The sequence below is a fragment of the Myotis daubentonii genome, chromosome 4 (genome assembly GCF_963259705.1).
Source record: "Myotis daubentonii chromosome 4, mMyoDau2.1, whole genome shotgun sequence".
Lineage (NCBI taxonomy): Eukaryota > Metazoa > Chordata > Mammalia > Chiroptera > Vespertilionidae > Myotis > Myotis daubentonii.
In genome coordinates, this window is record NC_081843.1 from 75300602 (window position 1) to 75310517 (window position 9916).

A 9916-nucleotide genomic window follows, 5' to 3' on the forward strand; every position below is an offset into this window, starting at 1 on the left:
GAACATAATCAGATTTAACCTATCACTGGGAGAAAAAGAGAGAAAGAACAAAAGAAAGGTGGGAGGGGAAGGGAGGGAGAGAGAGAGAAAAAAAGAAGAAATAAGACAGTGTTCATAGGATACAAAGCAGAAAAGATATTAGCTGATAATAATTAGCTGTTCCCAAGGCTGGAAAACAGAATAAAAGGACCAGAACTGACCCAAATATCTATAAATATTTTAATATTTAATAAACATGGCATTTTAAATTGTGGGAGGGGAGGGACAGAATAACGATAAATGTTATTTGCTAACATTTTTGAAAAGTATTTCAAATAGATTTAAAGCTTTAATGTTTTTATTTTAGTTTTAACATTTAAAAAGGCCAGAAAATTACACATGATAGTTGTATAAAGTGTTTTAATTTCCTGTTGTAATTCAAAGTAGTGCACTAGTGACCTCCAAGTTGTTCTTGCATTGTTTCAAAGGAATTCAGCATGTCTCCTCAACTAGCAGGAAAACCACAAGTCAAAGCCTACCTCCTTCCTTAAGCCTCCTTTGATTACTCCACTCTGAAACGGTCTCTCTCATTATCCCTACCATTTATATTGGCAATAATCATTCCGGTTTTGGCAGCTTGTCTTTTGTTGCCTTGATTATTATACATGTTTTAGCATCAAAGTTTACTCTTTATGTATTCATGTCTTTTCTCCCCACAGATTTGTTATATATATATTAATTGACTTTAGTGAGAAAGCGAGAGGGAGAGATAGATAGAAACATCAATGATAAGAGAGAGAGAATCCTTATTGGCTGCCTCCTGCACGTCCCACACTGGAGATCAAGCCCGCAACCCGGGCATATGCCCTAACTGGGAATCAAACTGTGACCTCCTGGTTCATAGGTGGATGCCCAACCTCTGAGCCACGCCAGCCGGGCTGTCTTACATTTCTTTACAGCCCACACAGTGCTAGGCAGAGTAGCCTCATGTCTCAGAACCTGGGCTCCAGAGTCAGGGTATGAATTCCAACTCTGCCACTTACTAGCTGGGTTACCTTAAAAAGTTACTCAACCTCTGTGTGTCTTCCTTACCGATAAGATGAGGGCAAAAGTGGCACCTTTTCACGAAGCTGTCATGAGGGTAGAGACCAAAGCATGGCAAAGGGCTAGCATAGTGCCTGACATGTGGCAAGTACTGTTACTATATACATGTCAGCTATCAGTACCTAAGCTTTTGGTAAATACCTGCTGACTGAATGGCCCTAATGGGGAGGAACATGAACTAGAGAGAGTGCTGCTCTAGAGTGGTCTGAACCCCATGCTGCCCTAACAAGAGGAGGCAGAACCCTGCAGACCTCCTGCCACAGGCTCCACAGGACAGGTCAAATATTATCATGGCACCGAGGGGTCTGGGTGAGGAGGGCAAGGAGGGACACACTGAGGTTTTGTAACACAAATAAGTTGTTGGAATATTAATTCATTCAACAAGTACTCACTGAGCGCCTGCTGTGTGCCAGGAAATAAGAAATTTCTCTTCTTGGAGTTAATTAAGAGTAAAATATCTGGAGTGTGTCCTCTCCTCCCCATATCTACTCTACCCAGGAAGCTGTTATGGTTCCAGCTTCAGTGGCTTCTGGCGTGAATCCTTGCGATTGTCTATTAATAGGTTTCATGCTCACCCTGGTGCTTTGTTTTTTTAACCAGTCTGTACTGAGCAGAGTTAGGTGCGTTTTATAAAATACCTAAACACTGTGTTTCCTTTCTGGACATCTTGAGGGGCTCCCCACTGCCATGGTGGTCTATCCCTCCCAAATCCCCCACAAGTATCTCACACCTCCACGTGTACTTGGGACACATCTTCCTGGATCTTTACCTAGCAAATTTCTTCTCCTCCTTTAAGAACCAACTCAGGTATCAGCTATTGTAGGAGGTCTCTATCATAGCTCACCCAGAAATACAGAAACGGTCTGTATACAAATATTGTGAATGTAGGGTAGGGGTTGGTTACACAGGGGATGGAAAAACTGAGCCACCAACCAGGGCACAGTGAGGTAAACCAGAGATCATTACCAGCAAGCAGCTGCTGACACTCCTGGGCGGGAGGGCAGTCGGAAGAGGTTCCCGGAGCCCTGGGGCTGCGTGTGACCACCCTGCTGAAGCTGGACCCCGTGGGCCTGCCAAGTCGGGGATGGAGTCATGGTGGATATTTATGAAGATTTTGAATATGCAACTCAAGACAGAGAAGAAATGAAAGAGATACCCTGACTTTTTCTTCTTCCCTTTCCTCCAGTTGGTCACCTTTGCCTCTCATTGGCAGAACCAGCAGGAGTCAGCTGACACTGAGCCTGCTAGGGTTCCCTGTGTTCTCACCCCCATAACAGAGCAAGGCAGAGGGACAGTGAGTGATGGAGGTGCCATCCTTCCTGACTCCCTGAGGCAGACGGGCACTTTCTCTTCTCTGCTCCCTCACCCTCTTCCTCTCTGTTTTATCACCCTGACCCTCTGGGCTATGATGTCTCTGTTTACAAGTCTGTTTCCCTGAACAGACTGTGATAAGACAATGAGTTTATTCATCTTGGTACCCTCAGCTCCTGGAATAATTCAAGGTGTATAACAGGCATTTAATCTTTGTTGGATACCTATTGGGAGGAAACTCCTGGGGTCACCCTAGCTAGTCCTTCATTTCTATCTCCTTGTTTGATTTACCTGTCTTGAATATCTGAGCTCTCAGCACTTAAGAATAAACAAGAAATGAGGTCCAACTCTCAGGGTCTGTAACCCATAGCCTTATACATATTTAAAAATTTCCAACAACAAGTCACAATAATTATTTACACTCAAGCACCATCAACTTATTAACCTTCTACCTTCCCATAGCCACATGAAAATTATCCATGGAAATCCTCCCAAATCTCGAGATATCTTCCCTCTACCACCCACGATGGTTCTAAGCTACCTCTCCCTCCTGTTATGTTAATCAGTGTGCTCAGGGTAAACAAACTAATTTTAAAATCAGCTTAAGCAAAACATAATTAGGAAGATAAATTACCTGCTCCCCAAATTGCATAATGAATGCCCAAGGAGAAATTATTTTTATTCGCCACCATTTTTATTTGTGTAATGTTTTCTCTTCCATCATTGCAGAGGACTTAACTTCTGACCTTGATTGTCTGTATAATTATTACCATAAGAGCAAAATGAGCCATTTTTGTTTTTCTTATCTTGAATTTATTACACCAGCCTACTGGCATAAGGAAGGGGGAATACAGGAAAAGACCCCTGTAATTATAATCAGACAATCAGTGTTCAAATCTTGGTTCTAATTTCTTGCTACAATCATAAGCAAGTTAGGTAACCTCTGAGAAATCAGTTTCTTCGCATGTAAAATGAGGATAACTGACAAAGCACCCGCCTCAGTGACAATGAGAGCCAACACAAGCTTACTATCTGGCTCTAAGCACTTCATAGAAATTAAATCCTTTAATCTTTACCTGCTATTATTTTTATTTTACACACAAGGAAACAGGCACAGAAAAATGAAGTAACACACTCAAAGGGTTGTGAAAATTGAGTGTGACTTTATACATTGAAATTATGCAATAATTTTCTGAAACATAATAAAATGGTCAGTGATGGCAAACCTATGACACGCGTGTCAGAGGTGACATGCGAACTCATTTTTTTGGTTGATTTTTCTTTGTTAAATGACATTTAAATATATAAAATAAATATCAAAAAATATAAGTCTTTGTTTTACTATGGTTGCAAATATAAAAAAATTTCTATATGTGACACGGCACCAGAGTTAAGTTAGGGTTTTTCAAAATGCTGACACGCCGGGCTCAAAAGGTTCGCCATCACTGTAATAGGTGGTCAATTAATATTTTTCCCTTTAAAAGTCCTTCTCCCCCCTTCTAAATTAACTTATCTTTATAGAAATTTTTTTTTAACTTGAAGTTCCTTGGTCAAGAGGCCTGGACCTTGACTCCTAGCTCTGTACTCACTGTACTCTGTGCCTCAGTTTTCTACTGTGTAATAATGAAACATCAGATTATATCAGCTACTGCCAATCCATGGCCTAAGCCAGTGGTTATATTTTTTTACATTGCATAATGTTTGCTTTTTTAAGAAAACAGTTGCCAATGTTTCTAAATCAGATCTCTCTCTCTCTTTCTCTCTCTCTCTCTCTCTCTCTCTCTCTCTCTCTCACACACACACACACACACACACACACACACACACACACATATGACGTATTCATAGATTTTAGGCTTCTCTTGAAAAATGGGCCCATCTGGCCACATGAGCTCTTATCCCCCCACAGGTAACCATTCACCTCAAGGATGTGGCCACATCCTTTTACAAGGGGCAAATATTTGTTGCCATAGTCCCAATTTCTCACAGCAGACATATGAGCCTATAACCTTTTGACTCAATAATCATTAAGGTCTCGCCTTTCTACTACTAAAAACACTTGAAAGCATTTCCCAGAGGAATTATCCACCACAGATGTTCACTGAATGTTGTTGTCACATAGGGTGACAATTCATCCCAGTTTAGCTGGGACTTTCCCCCTTTTCGATGGAAAGTCCCGCATCCCAGGAGATTCCTTGGCCCCTGGCAAACCAGGTTGGTCACCCTATGTGTCACATAACAAAATCATCCCTACAGCGGCCCCTTCCATCTGGGAAAGGAGGCTTCCATGTTGCATCTTCGTGTTCCTCAATCTCCTTGGGCAACTCTTTGGTGCTAGGAGAGCATACCTAGCATGCCCCCACTGCGTGTTTGGAGGGGAGGGGGAATGTGTGCAGTGCTGGGGTAGGCCAAACGGAGGGCCAAGATCTGGTCATATGGCTGCTTCTTCTGATGGGGCTCTATAATGTGAGGTAGGTCACTCACTTATTCTCTGGCCTCTCTGCTCTGCCATTCACTCAACAAATGTTTATTCAACGGCATCATTCTAGGCACTGAGAATATAGCAGTGAATAAGCAAAAACAAGGTCCTTGCCCTTAAGAGAGCTCACATCTGGAAGAGGAAAAAGACAGTAAACCAAGTAATAATCTGATAGAACTTCAGGAGATAAAATGCCATAAAGAAACCATTGGCTCCAGAAAAAACACAAAGTCCACAGGCCACAGGGGGCATCAGCAGTTTTGGTGGGTGCCAGGAAGGAGCAGAAATGAGTCACAACTCTGCCTGCCCACCCATTTGGACAATATGAAATTCTTAAATTGGGGGGCCTTTTGATTCGAGAGATATATGTAACAATTTAATTTTTCAATTATAAAATCTTTATGTTTCAGTGAAAAACATCTTTATGGCTATAATCATTATCAATATCAAACGTGGTTTTTTATGCAGATGGACTGGAAATTTATGAAGTCAAATCCACCCAAATAATAGCACAAGGGTTGAGAAAGAAAGAGGCCAAACTTATTAGCAAATCTAACATGTTTATTAAACAAAGTGCAGCTGGAGTAAGGCGCTAAAGCCAGAAGCAGAAAAATGAATGAATGAATGAATGAATGAATGAATAGACTACCCAATATCTGTTCCTACCACCCCCCAAAAGAGCTGTATACTACTTCAATAAAGGAAGTAACCACTTTATAACAAATTAAATAAGAGACACAACTATAGTATGTCATTCACTGCATAAACAGGTACTGCGTACCTACTACTTTATGTGCCAACACTGCTATTATAAATAAGGAAAGGAGGTGATACTTGGGAAGTTCAACATTGTTTTTGTATTTAAAATAGCCCTTATTTTATTCTTCTAATTACAAAATAATAAATTGCTTTTTATAATTTTGAAGCTTAAAAAAATAATAAAAGTCATCCTTTGAGCCAGGGTTTCTCAATCTCAGCACTATAGACATTTAGGGATAATTCTTTGTTTGTGGGGCTGCCTTGTGCATTGTAGGATGTTCAGCAGCATCCCTGGCCTCTACCTACCAGATGCCACCAGCAGTCCCACCCATCCCCAGCCCATTAACACCAACAATACCTCCAGGCTTAGCAAATGGGAGGGAGGGGGGACAGGATGTGTGAGAGGGCATGGGTCACCTTGGACTGAAAGGTGCTGCTTTAAGCAATCCACTTTGCTGACACAATAGGAGGCCCAGAAGTAAAGCCCTATGGAGAAGCCCCCTTTTCCCTCCAAGAAAATAAGCAGGAGATGTCCTCCTGGAAGAGCCCGGGCATTCTCCTTCCCCTCCTTGATGCCAGCACACTAGCCCTCCAGAGAAAGGCAGTGCTTCCAGGCCTGGACTGGGAGGACAGGGCAGGGTGGGCATAGACAGGCCTGGGCTCCGCTAAGGGGATCAGCGAGCTTCTGGGGCTTACACAGTGTGCGTCATGGCAGCTGATCCCGCCATGCCCCAGGCCTGCACTCCTCCAAATGAGCTTTGCTAACAAGTCTGGGAGAAAGGCTTCCCCTGTGCGAGGCTTACACACCCACATGTAGGTCCCGCAGTCTGTGGCTGCTCTTAACCAGGCGGATTAAAACTGTGCCCGTCCATCTTGAGTACTGTACTGAGTGCGTCTCCAAAGCTGGGAGCAGGGCACGCCTGCCTGTCTACACCCTGCTCTAAGGACTTTACAAAGAGTCCATTGTACACGACCTAATCTAAGACAGAACCAACACACCCTCGTGGCCATTCACCCCACCAGCGTTGGCCAGTTCTTCAGAGCAAATGCTGGTTACACAGACGCAAGCCTCTTCAGTTCATATAAAACGCCAACGTGAGCCCAAGTCAGGCACAGCATTTGCCGGTACCTGTCACCTGGGTCCTGGCTGCGTGGGAGAAAAGGGAAAATAGTCCTGTGTGTTGCCTGCTAGTGACTCAGATTCACTGGTCCCCAGCCACAGAAAGGAGAGCTGGAGGAAGAGGGGGAGAGGGAGAGAATTTAGGTTCGCTTTTCATTCATTCATTTCCTAAACATTTGTGGAGTCTCTATTACAGGGGTCCTCAAACTTTTTAAACAGGGGGCCAGTCCACTCTCCCTCAGACCATTGGAGGGCCGGACTATAGTTTAAAAAAAAACTAGTTGGCTGCTAAGCAACAGGCAGCGGCGACAAAAACACCCGGCAGGCCGGATAAATGTTTTCGGCGGGCCGCATGTGGCCCACAGGCCGTAGTTTGAGGACCCCTGCTCTATTATATGCCCAGCAGTATGCTCTATAGCTGGGGAGAACTTAGCTTGAGATGAAGTCATTCAGGGTTCACAAAACTGAAAGCTTCCAGAGCCGGATAATAGCACAAGTGAGGGGCTCCTGTTGATGCCACACCTCGGCTCCAGCTGCTTGTTGGTGTAACAGCCTAGAAGCCAATTTTGTCAGATGTTCTGAATTTTCAAGAGAAATTAGAAAACAGGATTTTTATGTAAAAATCTTTTAATTTTGAGTATAGGCTGAAATTTTAAAACAAAAAGCAAACAAATATATCCCTACATGGACAAAACCAACCCAGTCCCCAAGCCTTCAAACTAGAACTTCTGCATTGGACACATTGAGGAGTAAGGTACCTGGAAGGGGTAAGAAAGGTATGGCTCTACCCCTGCTTGCTGTGTGTCCTTGGGCAAGTTATCTGACCTCTCTGTGCCTTACTTTCTTTGTGTATAATATGAATATGATAAAGCATACTGTAGGCTTAAAGGAGAGAGCGTGTGTATGTGACTGATTTATAGTTCAATAAATGTGAGCTATTATTCTCACAAGTCACCTGGTCCGCTCTCCCAAAAATCTTTTTTATAACCCCCTGGACAGTTGAACATTTAATTACTCTGTGCAGTCCCTGAGACAGGAAGCTCAGTGGCTTACTCCAATGTATATTTACTTATTGCTTATGTCCATCCAATGTGGTCAACACATGGGGGGCTCTCTTCTACCCTATGCCCTGTGATCCATGCACCTCCCATCTGATGGCTCTGCCATCCCCCAGGACATGCCCAGGTTCCTCTGCTGGACTTTCTGCTTTCAGCTAGCCGAGAGAGAGGGGGGGATTGAGGGAATATCAAGGGCAACACTTCTGCACATTCCCATTTGCCAGAATCCTGTCACAAGGCCCCAATCTACTTGTAAAGGGAATTTGGACATGAAGTGTTCCTCAGCATCCAGGAAGAGAAAACAGCATTGGTGACACCCAGACAGTCTGCCACACTCTGCATTCATATAAACACAATCCTGCAGACTTAGAATGCCTTCCTGTTGGTCCCAGGCAACACACACAGGACAGCAGAAAGAGACAAGCTGAAGGGCATGTAGGTTTGGGTTTGAATCACAGTCTGATATTTGCTTGCTAGCTTTGGATCTTGGGCAAGTTCCTTAAACCCTCTGTGCCTCAGTTTCCTCCTTTAAAAAATAAAGTTAGTCATCACCTCCCTGAGTTGTAAGGATGGACTGAGATAACGTATGTTAGCATACTGCATAATGTCTAGTTCATAAACTAGAAGGTGCTCAATTAATGCCAGTGTCTCCTCTTCTACATGAATGCTTTCCAGGTATTTAAAGATGACTATGATTTCTTCTGTAAGGTTTCCTTCTCTCCATTTCATAGGCTGCTTTCATTGTTTTATATGATGTCATTGCCAACCCCCTCATGATGCCTGTCGTAGTTTAGGTTTTTCTGAAAACAGACTCTGAGACAGAACTTGGGCGTAGATAATTTGGGGGGGAAGTAATGTTAGAAAACAGAAGTGAAGAAAAAGGGGAAGAGTCAATAAATGAGCAGGTTATAGCTGTGGACAACTAGAGTTGCATCCCATGGGGTGCTCTGAGAAACCATGTAAAGGCACCATAGAGCTATCCCACATCCCATGTCCTGCAGGATGGGAAGGGTGAGCCATTTGTCCCTGAACTCCTGTGCTCCAACTCAGGGGTGTTAACTGCCTTGAAATTACAGAGTTCCAGAATGCACAGGTGAGAGACACTGTGATATAAGCTTGTACAGATGCTGGCAAAGTGCATGGCAATGTTCACCACAGCTACCCTGAAATCTGGAGGCTGAAGGATGTGGCTCAGTACATCATAAGCTCTGCTATGGTGCCTCTAGCAAAAATGTCTGGAAGAATCCACTCCACATGTTCATATAGGGTTGTGTTTGGGTATAGGAATTATAGTGATAGTTATTTTATCTTTTTAATTTTTATTTTGTTTCCCCAAGGAATGTGTGATGGCCAGGAAAAAATACTATGATCCAAGAGAGGGTCTGACCAATGTAGAATGCAAAATATAAGCCTATATAATAAAAGCCTAATATGCAAATCAACCAAAAGGCAGAACAACCAGTCACTATGATGCGAACTGACCACCAGGGGGCAGATGCTCCATGCAGGAGTAGCCCCCTGGTAGTCAGTGCACTCCCACAGGGGGAGCGCTGCTCAGCCAGAAGTTGGGCTCACGGCTGGTGAGCACAGTGGTGGTGGCGGGAGCCTCTCCTGCCTCCACTACAGGTGGGTGGTAAGACTGCAAGAGCCCCAGACTGCAAGAGGGATGCCTGACTGCTGGCTTAGGCCCAATCCCCCCGGGGTCTTGGACATCCCCTGAGGGGTCCCAGACTGCGACAGGGCACAGGACGGGCTGAGGGACACCTCCCCCCTACCCCGCCCAGTGCACAAATCTCGTGCACCAAGCCTCTAGTTAATAAATAATAACACAAGAACTCTGTGTTTCACATACTCACAACTATAAACCTACTTTTGCCCCACCCTGTAGTTACTCTCAATCTATAAAATGAAGACAAGCTATTTGGCTCCTAACACACCCAACACACAACGGAGGAACAGGTACAGTAAAATAGTCATAGACACTCCATTTAAAAGGGGAGAGGGAGGAACATGGAAGGTAAAAAGGGGTTGCCACTCCAAAGTAGTTTTGAAATTCAGCTTAGCAAACTCCTGCCAGTTCCTTGACTAGGTTCCAAGACCTGGGAA